Here is a 25,748-nt window from a genome sequence, read left to right as displayed (position 1 = left end):
AGGTGATTTCCTTGTTATAACTAGTCAAGAAACTGAATGCTGGTGAACGGGTCTGCAATTCTATGTTCTCAGATCAAGGAGTCTGAAAATTCTTTCAATTGCAATATGATGGTCTACTGTATAATAGTTATTTTGCCAGCTTCCTAGAGCAAATTGTTGGTTTCAAAAGCTGAATCATACATTCTATTGTTCCAGTCCTTTGATTTGTCAGACGAGCCAGTTCCCCCAAAGCCCCAAAAGGCATGTGTTCTCAGACATTCTTGTCAACTGGAAAGTAATTAGTTCCCTCGTTCCCAGAAGAGCCTAGAAAGTGTGAAGCAGCCTGCCTCTTTTGGGATTGTAGTCCAGTGTAAAGTATCATTATTGTATCTTCCAGGTTTCCTCTGGGGAAGAACTTGAAATACTTCTAATTACAGCAGAATGAAGCTTACCGCTCTTCTTCTCTTCCTTGCAGTGGTTGTGTGCACTGGTAAGATTTAGTTCAATCTATTATGTTTTCAATGAAACCCTTTATCTGTCCCTGAAAAAGGTTGCCTGTCCTCCTGTGAGAATACAGAGTGAAACCTTCCAGGAGGGATTTTCTGAAATATCACTGGTCAGTTTGGATGCAATTGAACATGGATGGCCCAGTCATTGGAATTTGAAAATCCCAAACTCATTCCTACAAGGGATCATCTTGGGACCAAACTTTCAAAGCAACATTCATCACTTGGGTTTTACACTGGGGACATTTCCACTGGCACTGAGCTTCACCAGCCCTTCCAACGAAAACACCCCACATACAACTCTGCTGGAGGCACAGGTGTGCTGCGTTGCCGCTAATCTCTCAGGTCCATGGCATTCTCAAGTAAAGAGGACATTTGTACATGAACAACGGAGGGCCTGTTTTCCCCTGTCTCACACTCGCTGCTCCTCTTCCAGCATCAGTGGAGGTTGGATTGGCAGCATATGTCCTGCTTTCCCCCAGTCCAATGCCCAACCACTAGCAGAAGGATGCAGCTGCCCTTGCCTGAGCAACCTGTGCAGTTGCAATTCACAAACGGCTCTGTCACAGTGGTTGGCATGGGAATCTAGGGTGCTGGTAGGGAGAGCAAAGGTGGAGGATTATCTGGAGAATTAGCCAAACACAGAAATAAGGGTATGTCTTCCCAAATGTAAGGCGTCTTTGCTGGAGAGATAAATACCTCTTTGTTCTTTTATTCTTTTATTCTATAGAAATTCCTTAAAATCACAGCACACATTTGTCAGCATTTACTACCAACACTATATAAAAAGTATACATTATAAATCACTATATTGACTTACGGTTACTTTCTTGTGATGTACTCACCTGACAGTCTGGCTAATGTCTAGGTAGGAGGGGTGCATGGTATGTATTAGTCTTAGCTGTTCCCTCACAGGCAGGAGCACCTCCTCACTTTAGGTCTTGCTGCGTTGCGTGTCTGGAAAACAAGTGTTAATGAAAGAAGACTCGAGTGTGGTATAAATAGCTGAGCAGATAGATAAAGCTTTTTTACTGCATATAGTTGAGGGAGTTGGATTTTCTGCTATTTAATTACACAAAAGTAAATGAAATGTGCAATCCAAATTGAACCGGTATACACTAGTAGTCAGTTCCAAAATGTGCCTTGAATCAACTGAAATTCTCTTTACATCAGTTCAGGAGATATCTATCAACTTACGCCAATAAGCAGAGCCTATATAAACTGTAAGAAACACCCTGGAAATTCCACCAGGTGAGACTCTGGTTAGTGGCACTGAGAGGCTCATTCTGACATTGAATGTTGTGGGAAGCAGAGACCTCCTCATGTGTCTCCATCCCACTCCGTCTCTCAACACCGCTGCTTTGGCTCAAAGTCAAAGGAAACTGAAGGAAAGAGGTGTGGAATAGGAATAAGGTAATATAAACATGTGCTGAAAACCTGTGCTCAGAACTCCATCCTAAACGTAGTTTTAGTTCTTATGATGTGCTCATATAGCTACAAGCTGCAATCATCTACAACCCTTCTTTTATGCTTCCTGGTCTGCTTTTCATGATCCACTTTCAATCCCTCTCCTCTCCTCTCCTCTCCTCTCCTCTCCTCTCCTCTCCTCTCCTCTCCTCTCCTCTCTTCTCTTCTCTTCTCTTCTCCTCTCTTTTCTTCTCTTGCTCCACCTCCCTAACTCTCTTGTATCTCATCCAGGAGAAGCCTACAAATGCAATTTTGTTCCCCAGAGGGGCACAGAAATGAGTCTCAAATGTGCCGACTGCTTACTACTTTTCAAGGGTGTCGGTGAGTAAAATAAACATTTAGATGCACAATCATTTATTTCCTTTGTGGTATGACTATGATATTGCCTTACACAGGAATGAAAGATTACAGTAAGTTTGGTTTGGAATAGAATTGGGTTATTTGTTTATACATAATCATTATTTATTTTCCAGGCACTCGGGTGGCATGTAATTGGTGTTGAATGATCTATGAAGTTCTCAATTTCTGCCTTTTATTTTCTGGACTCACTCTTTAGCTGGCTGGTGATTGTCGACTTTAGGTGACAGCTTTGCTTTATCCCAGATCCCTTTGTTGACGCTCCAATGGAGTCCAGTCAAGTGTTGTGATATTGATTTACATTTGAGCACTCCTGTACATCTACTGTGCCCATCACTGTTTTCCTGGCACTGGTGTGTCCCCATCTATGATGTGTCATTCCACTCTCTTTCAAAACTTCTTGAACATTGAATAGACACAAGTCCTTCCCATGTATAATAGGCAGATCCATTTTGTGTTTTATACATCCTGACAGTACAGTGATGCCCACTGGTGATGAGTCTTGTGAGGTCTCACCTTATTGATAATGAAAGTGTCATTACAACCAACATAGCAGCAGGGCAAAGAGTTGTTTTTAGTGGCTGGACAGGGACTGAAGAGGGTAATGCTTGATGGGGCTCAAGGACCTTCAAAAACTGACCTCGAGTCCTCTGTACCTTTGGTAGATTGTATATAAAAAGTATAGAGACCCTTGTAATGTTCAAGGGAATAGGGTACTCTTAACAAGTATCAACTAGCAGTCCCTTGAATCCATATACATTGAAATGGTCCTAAATGACCCAATGTCATCAATACATACAACTCATTCGAAATCCGTAAAAAAAAAATGTTTTGTTTACATTTATTATGTCCAAAACATATGTTTCATCATGTTACCCCTTCGCTGCTAGGCCTTTTCCCCTCCTGTGCTAAGCCTTTTTTGGGCTATTTGGGGTAGTGCGCGCTTAGGCCCCTGTAACTTTTTGACCACATTAGGTATCCACGCCAAATTTGCGTCCTTTTCTTCCAACATCATGGGGATTCTAAAGGTACCCAGGGTTTGTGGATTCTCCTAGAGGGTTCCCAGAAATTAGTCAAAATACAGCAAAATTTTGGTTTTTTTGTGAAAAATGGGGAAAAGTGGCTGCAAATGAAAGCGTCTGGGTTTTTCTCTGCAAATGATATCAAAAAAGGGTTTGTGGGGCTGAAATCACAATTTCTCCAGCTTTTAGGGAATGACAGTTTTTTGTCAGAAATCCAACATTTTTTACACAGTTTTGACATTTTTCTGGGACATACCCTATTTTTGCTATTTTTTGTGCTTTGAACCTCCTTCCAGATAATGGTAGAAATGGGTAGAAAAGCAATAACGGATCCTGGAAAGCTATACATTGTTGAAAAGTAGACAAAATTCTGAATTCAGCAAGGGGTCATTTGTGTAGATCCATCAAGGTTTCTTTATAGAAACTTACAGGTAAATAGAGGAAAAATTAAAAATTTGTTGAAAAAAGCAGCCTTTTGAGTCAACGTTTTCACCTGTAACTTCTTCGAATTATGACATCTCTTTGAAAGCAATGTACCGTTACATCCGGTGGACCTTCCTGGTTGTGGGGATATATAGGACTTGTAGGTTCACCAAGAGCCCAACGAACCCAGAGTAAAAAACTGAGCAGCATTTTGAAATGTTTTTTTTTTTTGTTCCGGGTATATAGCAATTATTGTGGGAAAATGTATACATGGAAAAATCGGTATGAAAGACACCTATGTATTTCTGAAATGGGAACAAATTACAGAGTTTAGAAACAGTGCATATTTGCACATTTTCGAAATTGGGAATACTCATACTTGCATGAAAATTATTGGTCATTTTTCAAAATGACTTTTTTTTTTACACAATGTCTTTCATTTGGAAGGGAGAAATGCATCAAAAATCAATAGGTAATAACAGTTGCTTTACAAATCTGAACTACCCTAAGTCTCCTGATAAAAATGGTACCTCACTTGTGTGGGTAGGCATAGTTCCCACGACAGGAAGTGGCTCAAAACCTAAGGTGAACGCACCACATTTTCACACTGAAAATTTACACTTTTTTTGCGAAGAGTCTAGCTGTAGTTTATGAACCCTAGCCCTGCCGGCACCTAGGGAAACCTAGCAAACCTATACATTTTTGTAAACTAGACACCCAGGGGAATCCAGGATGGGGTGACTTGACTGCCTCCCACCATGGTCTGTTACCCAGAATCCCTTGCAAATGTAAAAAAATGACAAAAAAAACACATTTTCCCCACATTTCTGGGAAGGAAAGTTCTGGAATCTGTGTGGATCCACAAATTTCCACCCACCCCACGTTCCCCATAGTCCTACGAGAAAAATGGTACCTCACTTGTGCGGGTCGGCCTAGTGCCCGCGACAGGAAACGGTGCAAAACGCAACGTGGTCACACCTCAATTTTGCAGTGAAAAATGACCCCTTTTTGGCAAAGTGACTAGCTGTAGTTTTTGAACCCTAGCCCTGCCGGAACCTAGGGAAACCTAGCAAACCTATACATTTTTGAAAACTAGACACCCAGGGGAATCCAGGATGGGGTGACTTGACTGCCTCCCACCATGGTCTGTTACCCAGAATCCCTTGCAAATGTAGAAAAATCACAAAAAAAACACATTTTCCCCACATTTCTGGGATGGAAAGTTCTGGAATCTGCGTGGATCCACAAATTTCCACCCACCCCGCATTCCCCAAAGTCCTACGAGAAAAATGGTACCTCACTTGTGCGGGTCGGCCTAGTGCCCGCGACAGGAAACGGCGCAAAACGCAACGTGGTCACACCTCAATTTTGCAGTGAAAAATGACCCTTTTTTGGCAAAGTGACTAGCTGTAGTTTTTGAACCCTAGCCCTGCCGGCACCTAGGGAAACCTAGCAAACCTATACATTTTTGAAAATTAGACACCCAGGGGAATCCAGGATAGGGTGACTTGACTGCCTCCCACCATGGTCTGTTACCCAGAATCCCTTGCAAACGTAAAAAAATGACAAAAAAACCACATTTTCCCCACATTTCTGGGATGGAAAGTTCTGGAATCTGCGTGGATCCACAAATTTCCACCCACCCCGCGTTCCCCAAAGTCCTACGAGAAAAGTGGTACCTCACTTGTGCGGGTCGGCCTAGTGCCCGCGACAGGAAACGGCGCAAAACGCAACGTGGTCACACCTCAATTTTGCATTGAAAAATGACCCTTTTTTGGCAAAGTGACTAGCTGTAGTTTTTGAACCCTAGCCATGCCGGCACCTAGGGAAACCTACCAAACCCACACATTTCTGAAAATTAGACACCCGACGGCTTCCAGGGAGGTATGGCTTGCGTGGATCCCCCAAGGTTTCCTTACCCAGAATCCCCTGCAAACCTCAATTTTTGCTGAAAAAATCACTTTTTTCACACATTTTGGGGTGGGAAAGTTGTGGCATCACCGGGCTCACACAAATTTACCACCACCCAGCGTTCCCCCAGGTCTCCCGGTAAAAATGGTGCCTCACTTGTGTGGGAGGCCCAAGTACCCGCGGCAGGCAAGGGCCCAAAACGTAGTGAGGCGACATCAAAATGGCCTATCGCAAAACCACCTGGTTTTGCAAGGGGGGTCACTTTGGTTTTTGTCCCGGTGCTCGGCGGCCATCTAGGGAAACCTACCAAACCCATGCATTTCTGAAAACTAGACACCCGGCGGCTTCCAGGGAGGTATGGCTTGCGTGGATCCCCCAACGTTTCCTTACCCAGAATCCCCTGCAAACCTCAATTTTTGCTGAAAAAATCACTTTTTTCACACATTTTGGGGTGGGAAAGTTGTGGCATCACCGGGCTCACACAAATTTACCACCACCCAGCGTTCCCCCAGGTCTCCCGGTAAAAATGGTGCCTCACTTGTGTGGGAGGCCCAAGTACCCGCGGCAGGCAAGGGCCCAAAACGTAGTGAGGCGACATCAAAATGGCCTATCGCAAAACCACCTGGTTTTGCAAGGGGGGTCACTTTGGTTTTTGACCCGGTGCTCGGCGACCATCTAGGGAAACCTACCAAACCCACGCATTTCTGAAAACTAGACACCAAGTGAGGTATCATTTTTCTCGTAGGACTTTGGGGAACGTGGGGTGGGTGGAAATTTGTGGATCCACGCAGATTCCAGAACTTTCCTTCCCAGAAATGTGGGGAAAATGTGTTTTTTTTGTCATTCTGGATTCTGGGTAAGGAAACGTTGGGAGATCCACGCAAGCCATACCTCCCTGGAAGCCGCCGGGTGTCTAGTTTTCAGAAATGCATGGGTTTGGTAGGTTTCCCTAGATGGCCGCCTTGCACCGGGTCAAAAACCAAAGTGACCCCCCTTGCAAAACCAGGTGGTTTTGCGATAGGCCATTTTGATGTCGCCTCACTACGTTTTGGGCCCTTGCCTGCCGTGGGTACTTGGGCCTTCCACACAAGTGAGGCACCATTTTTACCGGGACACCTGGGGGAACGCTGGGTGGTGGTAAATTTGTGTGAGCCCGGTGATGCCACAACTTTCCCACCCCAAAATGTGTGAAAAAAGTGATTTTTTCAATAAAAATTGAGGTTTGCAGGGGATTCTGGGTAAGGAAACGTTGGGGGATCCACGCAAGCCATACCTCCATGGAAGCCGCAGGGTGTCTAGTTTTCAGAAATGTGTGGGTTTGGTAGGTTTCCCTAGATGGCCGCCGAGCCCCGGGCCAAAAACCAAAGTGACCCCCCTTGCAAAACCAGATTAACTATTGTTACTACAGCGTGAGAATTTTGGAATAATATTGCAAAGTAAATGTGGCAGACATTTTGAGGTTTACAGGACATTGGGGATAAAAAATCTTTTTCAATTCACAAGAGAGACATCACCATGAACTCCCATGGGTTTTCGACAATATCTACAGTTGGTGGGTTATTCTTGCATAGAAAGTGTACCTTGGCAGAGAAACTAAAGACAAAGATTCCTGCACAACCATCTATTCCTCAAACACACACACATACTGGTTGGATTTGGCACGAGGGCGAGTCATGGTTCAGTGTATTAAATTTTATTAACAAGAGATTTCACAAAAATGAAATGCACTGTCAAAAATTAAATTCACAAAAAACCAAACCAATGACTCGCAGCTCGTGAGTTGTAAAGCCACGTCAAGGCACCAACCACTTTACAGGCCATTCACACACCTTTCATACGTGATACAAACAAGACCATTCGCACCACCAGGCACAAAAGCAACACATTTCATAATTCACTAAAAAGGGACAAGGTACACCCTGCTTCAGAAAGACAAATATTACTGCACAGCCATCTAATCCGCAAGCACACACACATACTGGTTGGATTTGGCACGAGGGTGAGTGATGGTTCAGTAGATACAATTGTATTAGCAAGTGATTTCACAGAAATGAAATGCACTGGCAATAATTGAAAGGGCGAGAAACTGAACCATTGACTCACAGCTCGTGAGCTGTAAAGCCACGACAAGGCACCAACCTCTTTACAGGCCATTCATACACCTTTCATACGTGTGAGACATACAAAACCATTCACACCGCCAGCCGCGGGCCCATCACATAACAAAACTCACACCAGCACACAGCGCCATTCAAGGGCCCATCACTTTCACACGCCCACAATCCAGACACAGCAACTACACAGGCTGATGGATTGCGTGGAGTGGCACTCAGCTAGCAGTGTGTGTAGTGACCAGCAGAAAGTCACTACTCACACACAGTCAGCCGAGCACCAGTCCACACACACCGCTAGCCAAGCGCCAGTCCACACACACCGCTAGCCAAGCGCCAGTCCAGGCACACCGCCAGCCAATCGCCAGTCCAGGCACACCGCCAGCCAATCGCCAGTCCAGGCACACCAGCAGCCAATCGCCAATCCACCTACACCGCCAGCCAAGCTCCAGTCCACGGACACCACCAGCCAAGCACCAGTCCGCACACACCACCAGTCCACGCACACCGCCAGCCAAGTACCAGTCCACGCACACCGCCAGCCAAGCACCATTCCACGCACACCGCCAGCCAAGCTCCAGTCCACGCACACCACCAGCCACGCACCAGTCCACGCACACCGCCAGTCCATGCACACCGCCAGTCCACGCACACCGCCAGCCAAGCACCATTCCACGCACACCACCAACCAAGTGCCAGTCCACACACACCAACAGCCAAGCGCAAGCCTACACACACCGCCATCACATTTAGGATTTTTTTAGAAAAAAATAAAAACACAAACAAATTGCAAATAGATACAAATCTTCTAACAGAAAATCAGCAACTAAATACATTGCACTAACACCAACCTTGAAACAGAATCAAATTTTCCAAAGAATACAGACCAGGCAGTTCACTTTACCACTCATGAATGCTCCCAAAAATTCTTTCGCGTGTGGTACGCTCTGAAACAAGCAGGGAGACACAGTGCAGGATGAGAGGGACAGTCGGGGCAGTACATACGACTCTCCTTCCGCGAACCTCTTCGCCAACAGACTCTACATCTCCTACTGGGAAAATCTTTTGCGAGTGTGGGAGGAATGTGATCTGGAAAGTGGCGTTCTTTCAATCTAGCAACATCCTCCACCACTCCAACTCTAGGAACACTTGCCTGTTCCACTACAACAAGGCTGCCTATTACAGACTCCTGAAACTTAGCAAAAGTCATCTTTGACTCAGGGCAAGAATCCTGGAACACAACAAAAGCATTAAACATTGCCAAGTGGAAAAGATGGATAGCCAACTTCTTGTACCAAATGTAAGCCTTACGAAGAGCAGTGTAAGGTTCCAACCTCTGATCTACTCTGTCAACACCACCCATGTGCCTATTATAGTCTAAAATGCACACAGGTTTGCGCGCTTCAGCGACCTGACCCCAAACAGTCACAGGTGCAGTGCTTTCATCATGGATGGTAGTCAGCATGTAGACATCTCTCCTGTCTGTAAACTTCACAGCAAGAAGCTCCTGGCAACGCAACGCACTGCACTGTCCCCGCACAAGCTTTTGACAAACAAGTTCTTTCGGGAAACCTTTACGGTTAGAGCGGATTGTGCCACAAGCAACAGTGTCCACTTTGGCCAATTCCCTGAACAACCGCACACCAGTGTAGAAGTTATCTACATATAAATGGTGGCCTTTGTTAAAAAATCCTCTACCAAGTTCCCAAACAATTTTCTCAGTCACTCCAAAAGTGGACGGACAACCAGGGAGGTTAAACCTAGATTCCTTACCGGTGTACACCCTGAAATTAGAGACATATCCAGTCCTACTGTCACACAGCATATACAGCTTTATACCATACCGTGCCCTCTTACTAGGAATGTATTGCCTAAAAACCAAGCGGCCCTTGAACGACACCAAAGACTCATCCACTGCAATTTCTCTACCAGGGGCATAAATCTCAGAAAATCGATCAACAAAGTGATCAAGGACAGGCCTAATTTTAAAAAGACGGTCACAGTCAGGGTGATCTCGTGGCAACGCTAAACCATTATCAACAAAGTGCATCATCCGAAGCAGAAGCAAATACCTGTCACGACTCATGACTGCCGGAAAAATAGACGTTGCCATCAAGGGACTGCTAGACCAATATGAAGACATTGATGGCTTCCTTAGTAAGCCCATCAAAAAAGTTAAACCCAAGAACTTCTTCATCTCTTCAACATTTGTGTGAGTCCACCGGGTAGCTCTAGAGTGTGGCTTAAGACTGGCACTGTTGTCCCTCAAAAACTGTTCGGCATACAAATTAGTCTGCTCAACAATCTCTGCCAAAAACACATCGTCCATAAACAACTGAAAAAAATTTACCGGCAAAAAGTTTTCAGTATTCACTCTAGAACCTGGAACACCAGTAAACTCTGGCAATGCCGGCTGCACCATGCCAGGGGCAACCCAGAGGTCATCACTTTCAACGGGAAGCCTTGCAGCCCCAGCCTGCAGCTCAAATGCCTCTTGCCGCACTACACCAACGGGAAGCCTTGCAGCCGCAGGCTGCAGCCCAGAAGCCTCTTGCCGCACTACACCAACGGGAAGCCTTGCAGTCCCAGGCTGCAGCCCAGATGCCTCTTGCCGCACTATCGGCACATCAGTCTCCTCCTCTAACACAGGCACTTCATCCGCACTAAGAGTATCTTCATCATCCGATGACTCCATACGGAGAGACAACTCACTGCCAGAATCGTCCCCTGCCTCCTCTCCCTCAGATGCAGAGTCAGTCTCTGAACCATGGTCAGAGGAAGACTCAAACAGCAAACCAACAACCTGCTGAGCAGTAATCCTGCGGCTAGCCATTATACTTACTAAGATAGAAGACTGCACAAACAAGTCAACAACAACCAACAATGTGCAAACCAAGTAAGTAAAGAAATGTGTACCTTTATCACAAAGATCAATGTACTCAAAAACTATACAATCAAATTACAAGAGACAGCTGCACTCACCAGAAACCAACTCTGCAGTGACACAGCAAAACCCAACGATATCAAACTAGAAAGAAGAAAAAAAAACAAATTACTCACAAGACAACAAAATACACATCGAGCACCAATGCAAAAAGTTTTTGACACTCAAAAAACACACATACTGCTATTATTACACCATTTGCAAAAAAAATTCATGCAGAGAAATCAAACACATTTACATTGTACAAAAAAGAGTCTCTTACCAAACTACACAAACAGCAGAACCACCAGTAACAACACGGCAAACTGAAAAGAGCAAAAGCCTTCACCTAGAACAAAAAAGTAAAAAAAAAACAGTACTATTGCAATTCACAAAAAATATAACAATAAACATTACAACATGCTATGTAACTACCCAAATGGTCAATCGGGTTATGTGCCAGGTGGGGCAGAAAACAGCAGGAAAAAAAAAGGCTACTCTGTCCTGGGGCGGGTGGGCCAAATACATATTATAAAAATTGCCCCCTGGAAGCGACACTTGCAAAAGGGGTCACTCCCATTTTTATTTACACTACTTCCCTGGTGTCTAGTGGGCATTTCTGCCCCCCCCCCCCCCCGGGGCCAGAAACGGACCGAAAGTCGACCGATCTGCCACCAGGGGGGCAGAAAAGTCTTCCAGAAAATTATGCCCCCAAGGAAGCGACCCTTGCCCAAGGGGTCGCTTCCCAAATCAATAAAACTACATCCCTGGTGTCTAGTGGGCTTTTCTGCCCCCCCCTGGGGGCAGAAACGGACCGAAAGTGGACCGATCAGAAAAGTCTGTGCAAAAATTATTCCCCAAGGGAAGCGACCCTTGCCCAAGGGGTCGCTTCCCATATCAATATAACGACATCCCTGGTGTCTAGTGGGCTTTTCTGCCCCCCCTCGGGGCAGAAACGGACCGAAAGTGGACCGATCTGCCCCCAGGGGCGGCAGAAAAGTCTGACCAAAAAATATCCCCCAGGGAAGCGACCCTTGCCCAAGGGGTCGCTTCCCATATCACAATAAATAAATCCCTGGTGGCTAGTGGGCTTTTCTGCCCCCCCCCCTGGGGGCAGAAACGGACAGAAAGTGGACCGATCTGCCCCCAGGGGGGGCAGAAAAGTCTGTTCCAAAAATATCCCCCAGGGAAGCGACCCTTGCCCAAGGGGTCGCTTCCCATATCACAATAAATAAATCCCTGGTGGCTAGTGGGCTTTTCTGCCCCCCCTGGGGGCAGAAACGGACCGAAAGTGGACCGATCTGCCCCCAGGGGGGGCAGAAAAGTCTGAGCAAAAAATATCCCCCAGGGAAGCGACCCTTGCCCAAGGGGTCGCTTCCCATATCACAATAAATAAATCCCTGGTGGCTAGTGGGCTTTTCTGCCCCCCCTGGGGGCAGAAACGGACCGAAAGTGGACCGATCTGCCCCCAGGGGGGGCAGAAAAGTCTGTCACAAATTCTCCCCCAGGGAAGCGACCCTTGCCCAAGGGGTCGCTCCCAAAATGGCCAAATACGAGATCCCTGGGGTCTAGTGGGGGCATTCCTGTCCCACAATCGCGACGCTGTGCGCGATCGTGGGACAGGAATGCCCAGCATTGAGACATCAGGGGAGAGGAAATACTCTTTCCTCTCCCCCGATGCCTCAAGGCCTCGCAATTCTCCCCCCCCCCCCCGCCACACCGGAGCCAAACACCTACCTGCTCCTGTTGGACGCGCTGGAAGAAATGAATTCCAGCGCGTCCAATGCTTCCTGATGACGCCGGCGCACTCTGTGCGCGCTTACGTCATCAGGAAGCGTGGGGGGGCTCGGGGGTGGCAGCGGAAACTCTTCCGCTGCCATCCCCCTCTGTGGGGGCACGATCGATGCCCCGGGGGGGGGGGGGAGCGCCAGCGCTTCCCCCAGGGGCTGTGCTCATGACGGAGCGGTTCCGTCAGGAGCACAGCTCAGCCGATGCTCATGACGGAACCGCTCCGTCATGAGCATCGAAGGGGTTAAAAACACTGCCTATGATAGTCCCTTAATTGGACTTTTCCAAACATTTAATCTACAACCTTAATACAAAAAAGCGAATTGGGAATAAAAGGGGAGGACCGGCAGACAAAATTTCAATTGTTGCACAATTATTCATACAATCAATAAAACCCCGTTATGAACCTGCACAACAGAGAAAACACAACATGAAAAGACAATACACTTTGTCAAAAATTACACATCATCTGAACCACAGTTTTAGTCGTACCGCCCATGAGATATCTAAAACATTAATCTCTACAAGTTAGTACCAGTCCGTTAGATTGTGCTTTTTTCTATGCGTCGACGCGTTTCGATGGGCTTGCTTTTATGCCACCATCTTTATCAAGACCATTGATGAGGGTTTTCTCAATCTCAATGTTCGTTTTTTCAATCCTGTGTTAAAGTTAATGTATACATCAATTACCCCAATTCCAACCATCCTTACTTCTCATCTTCCCTCCCTACAATCCATATGTATCACTAATCTTTTATCCACCTGCCCACGTTAATATTTGAGCATAGTTTGGTGTATGTCCCTCGACATTGTCTCCACTTTCATTTAGGTCTGTGTTACTCATATTTGTCCTTTTATAAGAGTTCTCACCTTTATATAATCTTGCTTTTCCTTTACTTTGTCTCGCCCGATACGAGTCTGTTATCACTTCTTTGATTAATATTAGTGAGCCATCCCAACTTTCTGCGTTTTTCTGCAATCTATAAAACATAAGCACTCCGAGAACCCCTTTCCAATATTTACTGTTATAGGCTTTGCCACTATCCACACAAGACATTATAAGTGATTGCCTACCTTTGGGTTAATGCCGTTTTTAGTCGTGCATTCTTTACTCTATTTGTCGAAAATGGCAGGGGGATATTGAGATCTGAGGCGATCCTCCCTGTTTCTTTAACCGCCTTTTCCTAAGATTGAAATGATTACAAACAACCCATCAATATTAACTACCTCTCGCTCAGTGTTCGTACGTCTAAAGAGACGTGTGTTTAGGGAACGAGGGGGGGTAGACTGGATCCACGGACCCGCTATTCGGCATAATCTTCATCTTACCTTGTGGCGTACAGCTTGTTGCGTGCATGCGAAAGTGTTTCTCCGATGTTTGTTCTGCTACTCACTATCGTATGCTTCTATTTGGTCTCACTAAACTGCTCTCCTATTGGTCCTTACTTGCATGTGACTATCTACGGGCTAATGTTTTAATATTTTGCCCATGTGTTTCTGTATTTGGCCTTCGTTCCTTAATTCCATACAATTTAGGGAAGTGTTGCTTCTATAGTGATTAATAGAAAAGATTTTTTATGTGATTACAGCTCTTTTGCTTGGCCCCTGTTATTTGTTTTTATGTGGTTACAATTGCGTCTCCAACTTTATTAGTCATTCGCGGACACAACTCCATCTGCAATTTTTGTAGTAAGCAAGGTACGGGACACTCATTGTTTTTTTACTGGCTGCGGTCGTTGTCTGTAGTTGGTTACTTAAACCTAAGTATCAGAGAGTGCTAACTAAGATGCCATACCTCTCCTGCTCGTAAGCTCGAATTTTTATATCATGACCCAACCTCCATTAACATGAAACTGTCTTCCTGAGTGTCATGTAACTTACTCACATATTCAACAATGCGGCACATTGGTTATGTTATGATGATACTCATCCAATCTTCCTTGGAATTGAGTCCCATATCAACTGTGTTTAAGTGGCACATAAACCATTGTTCGCATTTTTTCCTTTTTGCATTCAAGTCACATCCTCTCCTATTTATTATCACCTTTTCCAATATGAACCATTGAAATTGATTACAGTCATGACTCAATTTCCCATAGTGATCTGTAAGCGGGGCATTTTCTTTATTAGTCCTAATAGCTGACTTGTGTTCCAACAAGCAAATGCGAAGTTCCCTACTTGTTTCCCCTACATATCCGAGTCCGCATGGACAAATCAAGAGATAGATGACATTTTTGCTACGACAATTATGTAAAGATTTAGCCCATACTTCTCGGTTGTTATATGTTAAACTTTTAGCTTCAATACAATGTGCACAAATGGAACATGTACCACATTTGTGGTTGCCCCTTGCTCTCTCTCCTGTTAACGTGGTCTGTGTATCATATGTATGTTTATATGTGTTCACTAAGGAATTCCGGATGGTTTTATTCCGTCTAAACAAAAACAACAGTTTATCTAATTTGTTGTTTGCTTCATAGTTTAGAATTTTCCAATTTCTGTTCACTATATTTTTTATTTGATTGCTCATGTTGGAGAACTGTGAGACAAAGACAATTCTGCCGCTTGACTTATCCTTCTTATTTTTGTTAGTCTCTAATAAACAATCTCGGTTATAAAATCTTGCCCTTTTTAGTGAATGTTTAATCAACTTTCGCGGATATCCTCTGGCTTTTAATTTTTTCGTTAAAACTTCCGCATGATAATGGAAATCCGAGAGTGTGGTGTAATTGCGTCGTAATCTCAGAAACTCCCCAAAGGGGATATTATCTTTCTGAGATCGCGGGTGATTGCTGTTGTAGGTAAGTAAGGTGTTTTTATCGGTGGGTTTTGAAAAAAGCTCAACATGTAACACATCTGCCACATTTTTTATTCTTATATCTAGAAACTCCACACCAGAGTTACTATAATGCGCTGTAAATTTGAGGTTTGGATCACCCAGGTTGATCCATTCTAGAAAAGATTCAAGTTCATAGCTAGCACCGTTCCAAACAAAAATGATATCATCTATGAAACGGTGCCAGCCCGAAATATTTTCAAAATATGGGGCCATCTCATTGAAGACATGTTTCTGCTCAAAATTTCCTACATAGAGACATGCCAAGCTCGGAGCACAGGTAGCCCCCATGCTGGTCCCTTTGACCTGAATGTATGCATCTTCCTTGAATAAAAAGATATTGTTTTTGAGGACCATTTCAATACAAGACACAATGAAGTTTTTATTTGCACAAGCCAGGACTTCCCCATCCAGAATATTTGAGATTACCCCAATGGTATCATTTTGGGGAATGTTCGTATACAGGGCTTCAATATCTAAGGTGACCAACATTTGGGTCACCCTATTGAAGCCCTGCCCTTCAAATATGGAGATAGCATGGGCTGTATCCTTAATATAAGATCTTTGTTTTTGTACTATGGGTTTAGGAAAATGGTCAACATATCTGCTTAAGGGCTCTAATATTGAGCCCATACTGCTGACAATGGGCCTCATGGGTGGGTTGTTGATATTTTTATGAATTTTCGGTAATCCATAAACGGCCGGTGTTATTGGGTGCATCTTCAATAGATATTTATATTCATTTTCGCAGATCCAACCCTTATCACGCCCCTGATTCAAAAGGGAGACCACATCTTTCTTCAACTTTTCTATGGCTGTTAGGCGAATAGGTTGATAATGCTCCCTGACATTGAGGAGGTTCCTCATTCTTGTTTCATAATCATTGGAGTCAAAAATTACGACTCCCCCGCCTTTATTGGCTGGTTTGATAGTGATACTGTCACATTCCTGTAGTGATTTTAACGCTTTTTTCTGATCTACCGAAAGGTTGTGGTTATTATATTTAGGGGTAGTGTGCCTCATATTTTTAATCTCCATCTCAACAACCCTTTCAAATATCTCAACATTTTTATCTACCTGGCCTAAATTAGGGGTGAAGGTGGACTTGGGTTTAAATCCCGAGACATTCGGTGGTTGTACATATTCTTTATCTTCAAAAAACTTATTTAACCTAATTTTTCTCAAAAACATCTTTAGATCACTTTCAAATTCATATGGGTTATGTGGAGCTGTAGGCGCGAAGCTAAAACCTTTTTTCAGAATCTCTTGTTCATCTTTGGTTAATACTTTCTTTGACAGATTTATAATGGGCAGTTCCTCTATCTCCAGTATTGTCTGCTTCTGGTCGTTAGATATTCCTGCCCTGCATTTTGAGGTTGATGGTTCCTCAAGGATTCTTGCCGATTGTAATTTCTGTATCCCCTCTGTCCTCGATTCTGGCGTCTGCCTAAAAAAGTCTCCCGTTCTAATGCTGGTGCAGCTCTACTATTATATCCCACTTCCTGTTCTTCCTCACTGCTGGAACCTGATGTTTCAGAAAAAGTGACACGTTTGTTACCCCCTCTTGAGTACAGGGGTCTAATGTATTGAGGTTTTTCCCACCTTTGGTCTTTCCTATTTTTAAAATACTCCTTCCCCAAGTATGGGTATACTGTCTCATCATTGTATCTGTCAACATCCTTCCTTAATTTTTTCATTGTTTTATTTGTCAAATAATCCCTATAGCTTTTTGTTTCTATTTCTAGTTCTTCTATCTTTTTCTTAGCCTCTTCCAGTGCAGTATTTTGTCTGAGAAGGATCTCTAAATCATCTATTTGTTTTTTCTCTATTTCTATCAGTTCCTCGGCCGTCTCAATGATAAGGATAAGCCAGTCCCGGCTGCAACGATTTGCTATGTGAGTCCAAGTTTCTATAAATTTGGGATTCTCAATGAAAAGTCCTGGTTCATTCCTTACTTGTAATCCAATAGGAATAACCCCTGCCTTCAGATATTCAATTAAAAAGTCTGCATGTAGTTCAGTGTGGATTAATTTCTTCTTTAAATTAAGGATCTTCACCAGTTGTTCATGACTGGTATTATTCAAAGCATTGGTATTGCCATTTCTTGGATTCTGGCTAATTAGCCTATTGAATTGGTCTTCAGAGAATCCAAATGTTTTCAATTTATCCATATTTGCTAAAATTATCAATATCAACTATATTTGGTCAATATAAATATCTGAGGTAAATCACCTCAAACCTCTCCAACCAACAGGTTGTACTGAGCATATATAAAAAGTATAGAGAGAGACCCCTTGTAATGTTCAAGGGAATAGGGTACTCTTAACAAGTATCAACTAGCAGTCCATTGAATCCATATACATTGAAATGGTCCCAAATGACTCAATGTCATCAATACATACAACTCATTCGAAATCCGTTAAAAAAAAAAAAATGTTTGTTTATATTTATTATATCCAAAACATATGTTTCATCATGTTAAAAACAATCCCTATGATAGTCCTTTCATTGGACTTTTCCAAACATTTAATCTACAACCTTAATACAAAAAAGCAAATTGGGAATAAAAGGGGAGGACCGGCAGACAAAATTTCAATTATTGCACAATTATTCATACAATCAATAAAACCCCGTTATGAACCCGCACAACAGAGAAAACACAACATGAAAAGACAATGCACTTTGTCATAAATTACACATCATCTGAACCACAGTTTTCGTCGTACCGCCCATGAGATATCTAAAACATTAATCTCTACAAGTTAGTACCAGTCCGTTAGATTGTGCTTTTTTCTATGCGTCGACGTGTTTTGATGGGCTTGCTTTTATGCCACCATCTTTATCAAGACCATTGATGAGAGTTTTCTCAATGTTCGTTTTTTCAATCCTGTGTTAAAGTAAATGTATACATCAATTACCCCAATTCCAACCAACCTTACTTCTCATCTTCCCTCCCTACAATCCATATGTATCACTAATCTTTTATCCACCTGCCCACGTTAATATTTGAGCATAGTTTGGTGTATGTCCCTCGACATTGTCTCCACTTTCACTGCCTTTGGTAGGTTGCCCAGACTCAGGTACATGAACTTCCAGAGAAGCAGATTGACCTTACCACCCGGTGCCACTGCCTCCTCCAACCATGTAGAGCACTCGCAGCAATTATACTGGAGGAATCAACAAGAATCAAGGCGGAACAGGGATTGAGAAGAGACTGCTCCTGGTTTCAAGTGGATATATATATATAGATATATATATCTATCTCTGTCTCTCTCTCTGTCTCTGTCTCTGTCTGTCTCTGTCTGTCTCTCTCTCTCTCTCTCTCAAAAAACAGGAAGAGATGAGGAAGGAGCAACCCAGAATAACCACCACCCAACTACAATCAACAAAAAACAAAAGTTACCTGGGACCAACACGAAGGAGGGTTCGAAAGGAATTACACTATAATACGCAGCCTTGGATGTTATTAATTCATTTAGACCGACCCTCACACACCTAGCCAGGTTTCACGCTTCATCAAAGGGTCATCAAAATTGTCTGACAGTATATTAGGAAAGTGAATGGGGTCATCAGGACAAGTTCCGAGCACTTGAGAGGTCATGGTAAACTCACTGCTGAAGAGGTATTAGACCTATGTGAAAAAGAGATAAAAAATACCTAATATTGAAGACCTTCTACTTCCTGTTATTCTAGGAAATTAACTCTGGGATATTAGAAACATTAAATTGGGACTCAAGGGGTTATAAAAACTCCCTCATCCTGACTGATTTCAGCCGTTCTAAATGGCCCTTAATGGGCCAGTGGCCATCCTCAGGACAAAATGCTAACTTTACAAATTTCAGTATTCACAAAAGGCATTTAGGAGTATTAAAGTTAGGATTCCTAACTTTACTACTCCTAAACTGAAAAAAATCCTAACTTTACGACTTTCGGTATTCACAAAGTGTTCCATATCTTCTCTCGCTATGTTATCATATTGTTAAGCTTAAAATTTTCTATATAGTTTTGTTTTCCTTATTGCAGTTAGAGGTGTTTGTATCTACCTGTTACTGTCTTTTCAATTATTTTGTTCCTTGTATAAAGAGGAGATATTTTGTCATTTACCTGAATCGTACCTAACTTCCTATGCCCTTCCCCCTCCCTTATCTTAGGTGAAGCTCATTTAGAATGAAACACACAAAAGCTGGTTGGAGGAATGCTTGCATATTGTCTAGCCACTGGTGATCGCTCGGGGTAGCATCCCAACCCATCGTTCTTTTGCTCACTGCGCCACCCAGCCATATGCAAGTCAGTCTTGACCCTGCTCCTCATAGGAACAGTCCAGATTGAACTGCTAGGCCAGGTCCTCCCTTAACTAGAAACAAACATCCTGGGACTGGTTTCGGGGTACCACCCCTCATCAGCCAGGCTAGCTTGAATCCAGTGACACAGCGAGCATAGGACTCACGTCTGGGCATACCCTGCCAACTTAAGGCGCACAAAGCAAACACAAAGAGATGATGGACGGAGAGCTGAAACCTTTCAGACACTCACCCCCAATCACAGATCTGGGTTGAATACATCATTGTTCTTTAGCTCACTTTGCCACCCCAGTTCACAGCTGCCATATGGAAATCAGTCTTGACCCTGTTCCTCATGGGAACAGTCCAGTCCGAACTGCCAAGCCAGGTCTTACCTGGACGGAAACAAGCATCCTGGGACCGGTTTCAGGGTAACACCCCTCATCAGCCAGGCTAGCTTGAATCCAGTGGCGAAGTGAGCAAGGGACCCACATCTGGCCATTCCCTGCCAACATAGGGTGAACAAAGCAAACACAAGTAGATGATGGACGGAGCACTGAAACTTTTCAGACACTCACCCCCAGTCAGAGATCTGGGTTGAATCCATCATTGTTCTTTAGCTCACTTCGCCACCTCAGTTTGGACCCAGCCATATGCAAATCAGTCTTGACCCTGCTGCTCATGGGAACAATCCAGCCTAATCTGCCAAGCCAGGTCCTCCCTTAACTGGAAACAAACATCCTAGAACCGGTTTTGGGGTACCACCCCATATCAGCCAGGCTGGCTTGAATCCAGTGACACAGTGAGCATAGGACTCACGTCTGGGCATACCCTGCCAACTTAGGGTGCACAAAGCAAACACAAAGAGATGATGGACGGAGAGCTGAAACCTTTCAAACACTCCCCCCCAATCACAGATCTGGGTTGAATCCATCATTGTTCTTTAGCTCACTTCGCCACCCCAGTACAGAGTCAGCCATATGGAAATCAGTCTTGGCCCTGTTCCTCATGGGAACAGTCCAGTCCGAACTTCCAAGCCAGGTCTTACCTGGACTGGAAATAAGCATCCTGGGACCGGTTTCAGGGTAACACCCCTCATCAGCCACGCTAGCTTGAATCCAGTGGCAAAGTGAGCAAGGGACCAACATCTGGGCATACCCTGCCAAATTAGGGTGAACAAAGCAAACACAAGGAGATGACAGACGGAGCACTGAAACTTTTCAGACACTCACCCCCAGTCAGAGATCTGGGTTGAATCCATCATTGTTCTTTAGCTCACTTCGCCACCTCAGTTTGGACCCAGCCATATGCAAATCAGTCTTGACCCTGCTGCTCATGGGAACAATCCAGCCCGAACTGCCAAGCCAGGTCCTCCCTTAACTGGAAACAAACATCTTAGGACCGGTTTTGGGGTACCACCCCTCATCAGACAGGCGAGCTTGAATCCAGTGACACAGTGAGCATGCAACTCACATTTGGGCATACCCATGACACTTAGGGCGATACATGAAACTCACAAAAGGTGATGGAAGGAATGCTTGCAATGTGTCTAACCACTGGTGCTCACTCGTGTTAGCCTCCCCACCCATCGTTCTTTTGGTCACCATGCCACCTCAGTTTGAACCATTTAGAATGTTCAGTTCTCAGCTGTGATGCGGCAAGACAGGAGATGCACCCTGTGTTATAATAAATAATAATGTTCTACATATTTTTTGCTTGCTTCCGCTTTTGTCACCTCATCACATGGTCAAGAACAAATAAAGGTTTATAGAAATAGCTTGACAGCACCATTGAAATCTTACTTTCTTTGTGATCCTAGTCAAGTTTGTAAGCCAATATTCTGTGAGACAGACTCGGGTACCTAAATTGATAATTACACAACCCCCCTCGTTATTTTTTAGAGACTCACGATCCATCCCAACCTGCATGTCAGAATAATCCCTGCTGCTTTCTGCAAAGAAGAATCTCCATGTTTAGCCAAACAATTTAAAACCTTATTGGTAACTTGTTCACTGGTCTCAAATTGACCCTATTGTTTTTGCGGGTATATGTAGAGCTAACCCGAAACAAAGGTAACTGGTGTTCATGTAAAGCGCTCCAATACCTTTGGGTTGAGATTGCGCTATATAAATCCGTAAAAAAATAAAAAATAATAGAGAGCTGCTTGAAATGAGACATTCCGGAATTTCCTGCCAACTTTGCAGCTGGGGAACCAGGTTTGAGCCTCGGCAACAGCTCAGCTTCCTGTGATTCTGGGCAAATCACTTAATCACCCCGTGCCTACCAAAAAACAAGCATTTGCAATGCAATAGGTCTTGCATTTACGCTAGTTTAAGCTATTGGCATTGTAAATGACAATGCCTTTTATTTATGTTTTAAAAACTAAAACAAAAATAAAAATGCATTGTCATTTACTATGTTGATAGCTCAAACCCACGTAAATGCAAGTCCTCGCCAGTCTGGCAGGGATCTGTACATCTGGAGGTGGTCTCTCTCCCTGCAAATAAAGCCACTAGCCCCCAATGAACTCCGGGTCTCAATGAGAACCAATACCTAATATGGTCATTGAAATGTTTAAGAGGAAATGTGGTGTACTAGTGGGGTACAGCGGTGGCTGCAGGGTTTGAATATTGCTCGCTTCTGAAACTTATGAGGTTTCTCTGGGTCAGCAGCTTAGACCACAGAGGCTGCAGGGAGAGCCACAGGGGGAAGCCACAGTTGCAATAGAGTTGATTCAGTTAAAAAAACATGTATCACAAAAGATAAATACTGTCCAGTTGTAATTTGTTACCTTAAACCACAACTCTTTGTGTTAGTTAATCTGGCTGTGTGGGGAGGCAGTATGAACTGGGAAGCAACTAAGATCTCTTCACTCATCACATACTAGTGCATAACCTTTAATTTTTGGCTACAGTTCCTTTAATCTTTTTTCAGGATGCTTCACAAGCAAAACAAGCATTGGCATAGCCAATAGGTCTCGCCTTTGGGATCTTATAAGTGTATAGCCAGAGCTATTGGCTTTGCCAATGTTTTTAAGGTATGTTGTAGAGCATTATGACTGCTGTGCAACTTGCTGAAAAGCTATAATAAAAAAGTGTTATAAGGATTTTTGCTACCTTAAATAAAACCAAGAAGACATTATGTACAACTGAACAACCCTATTAAAACAAGGTAAAATTAGCTTCTTGTGTGCACAATAGCAAGGCAGGGCGGCTGAGAGGAGAATGAGGGAACCAACCCTGGGTATGTAGTAGATTTTATTTTGCTATGCTCGTAGGAAATAAGGCAATTACCAGGTCTGATTTGCTTTCAGGGATATCCATTAAACTTTTTTGTCGTGCCACTATCCCATTGATCTATGTTAAAGCGAAACAACAAACAGGACTTTTTCAAATGTAATTGCACACTGGAGAATATGATGTACACAAAGGCATCAAAACAATGTAAACTGGCTCACTAAATTAATGATGCATGGCGGTCTATTTTAATACATGCCACCTCCCTTACGCATAAACGAAGTAAGATAATCCTAAAAGAACATAAAATGAGAGTCACAATACACTGAGAACTATATGTTGCGACAGCATGACCTTTCGGTTTCCTACAACATGTCAACAGGCAAAAAGAACACACGTGCATCGCAAAGTGAGGCACTTGTGTGTTCTCACCACAATGTGATTCTCCTTTCAGTCAGACTGAAAGGAGTTGCAGTGCAGACTGAATGAATAGCCATCAGCAGACTAGCTATACCACTGAACCTCTGCTTTGATTCTGCCACATTTGTGTTGTGGAGGGGGGTAGCAGGTTAATGCCTGTACATCACCACCAAACTTTTGGAAGGTCGAAAGGTTTTGTAGACAAACTACTCGGGAGTCAGTTCTGGAGGCTCCAGCATTCCTGTGCATGAATCATGTAGTAAGGGAAACAAGATTAGCGTCACCCAGTAGTTGATATAATGTCCATTATAATTATCACGCGGCAAACAGGATATAATACGGTCTAACTTACCCGTGTGTGGCAGGAGTGTTAGAAACAACGTGGCCAACAGACTGAAGAGTAATCAGTCGGCAAGATGTTCGCGTTCAGACGCCGGTGATATTCGACCAAAAGGTTAGCCTATAGCGAAATGCCATGTCATAGTGAGGCGTGGCTGGAGACGTCCCATGGCCCGTACTCCTAGGCTACACTTCACACAGATGGTTCCACTGCCCCAAATATAAAATCTAAAGCGTGGTATGTTCGCAAGATGAACAAAGTAATATTAAACTTCATATTACAGCGGGACTACCACACTGTTAGAAGCTGCACTCAATGACTAAGACGTTGAATACCAACAAAACTGCATTTTTTGTCACAGAATCCAAAAATGCTCTCATGAGAAGGTGTGAGCCCATGTCATGTATTCTAACTTTGCAGGAGCACAAGATTCACAATTTATGCAAAAGTAAATCTAAAATGTGTGTGCTATCTGTTTGGAAGGCAAAGGTCCCATATGAATCTGGTGTGTGTCTGATTGGAATTTAATATTCACATAACTTGGGCTACCTCTAGTTTCCTCCATGTTCATACGTCTACTCCAAATCAACCTCCAGAGACATCTCCATCAAAAGACTGGAGCAGGCCGGTGGAAGTGGAAGAATAGTAGTAGCCTCTTGGGTTTGCTTTTAGGCACCTCAAGAAGCAACTCCATGAAGCCTACCTACACTTTATGTTGCAGCCTTAGCGGTGGCTGGAGTTACAACCGCCAACTAAATCGGCCAATATGGAGGGTTTATTCATTTAAGACACGTCCTGGTCCAAGGATGCGCCTAAGGAGGAAAGCATTAGGCCAGAGAGGTCCCTGACACTTACAATGGGTCCAGACGGTAGTGTGGGCAGTGGGTGTCATAAGCAGCAAGTTTGTCCCTCCATCTAACCACTCTAGGGCTATGCACCAAAACCCTCTTCCCAACTCCCACAAAAACAGCAAAATATTTTCAACAACTGTGCTTTTCCCTAATGGGGGAAGAAACACTGCATTCATTCAAAAGAAATCCAGACACAATCTAGGTTATCTCATCAAGAGAAATTCAATTGAAAGCTTTGGTTTGGCAGGGAAGCAAGGACCGACTTTTTAAGCACCAGGAAATTACTACACAGCCAAAGAGCATCTCCTGCCAACAAACCTGCCCACATGGAGCGATCAAGAACGGCATTGCACTCCAATGCAAGCAATATTGAAACAGAAGCACAAGCCAAACATCTTTCAAGGTGTCACTTAAGTATTGACATTGTGGCGCCTCTAGTGCAAAAGGCATTGTAAAACGTCAAGAGAGGTCAGACTGACCACACTTGTTCTTTCCCCTCTTGCCCAATGAAAGAATAGTGCCCATAGCAATGCATCTGTGTACCTCACTGAGGTGGCCCTTGGTGATTGTAAACCACCCTTTCCTGGGCCACCGTTCACCTACTGGCAAGTAGGAGTAACAATATAAGAGAAGGCTGACAGGAAACAGTGCCGATATTATTCTCCTGCCACTGAAAAGCAAATAATGAGGGCCCCCACAAGGCATCTCTGAATCTCGTTGCACTGCACCCCGGTAAAGGAAAGGCACAGCGCTTTGTTTTATGTAAATAAATATATTAAAATGTAGGAATGCAAGTCATTAAAGTTCATGAAAAGATACATGCCCTCTCGCTTGTGAATGTTGCGTAAAATCATTTTGTTTCCATGCCATCACTGTCGGCTCCTGGAGCACAGATTTAGTGAAAAAGAAACTGCCACTGCAAATACGGGTGACTCCGGTAGCGACTTCATCGTTTTGGGAAACAAGAAAAAAAAAGTAATCAGAAAGCTGGCAGCTGTGCACGTTCACGCTCGCGTGAACTCAAGCATTAGGCCAGCAAAAGACGGTGGGAAGCACTTTTAAAATCCCACTTACAAAAGATCGAGCAACAGCGCATGCGCTGCTGTAGGCTCGACCTAAACAGGACAAAAACTAACAAGGTTGTTTTATCCACAGAGGAGTACATGCGTTGCATGACCATGGAAGAATGTGAAAACCACCAGTTATTGAGCCCAGATCGAGACATAAGATGCTGCCAGAGTGACGTTTGCAACAAATCCTCTTGAAAATATGAAATGAAGGCTGTCAATCAAGAATGT

The 25,748-nt window shown here is 43.8% G+C and overlaps 1 long non-coding RNA gene across 1 annotated transcript; it reads left to right on the top strand.

Moving 5' to 3' along the window:
* Positions 1 to 378: 378 nt before the first annotated feature.
* On the top strand, positions 379 to 25,748 carry LOC146862961 (uncharacterized). Its single transcript, XR_014978535.1, has 3 exons — positions 379 to 469; positions 2,184 to 2,273; positions 25,606 to 25,748. It is a non-coding gene; the product is annotated as an uncharacterized LOC146862961 (long non-coding RNA).

The sequence above is a fragment of the Triturus cristatus genome, chromosome 2_2 (assembly GCF_964204655.1).
Source record: "Triturus cristatus chromosome 2_2, aTriCri1.1, whole genome shotgun sequence".
Lineage (NCBI taxonomy): Eukaryota > Metazoa > Chordata > Amphibia > Caudata > Salamandridae > Triturus > Triturus cristatus.
Note: the sequence above shows the minus strand (reverse complement) of the source record. Positions and strands in the feature narration are given on the sequence as shown.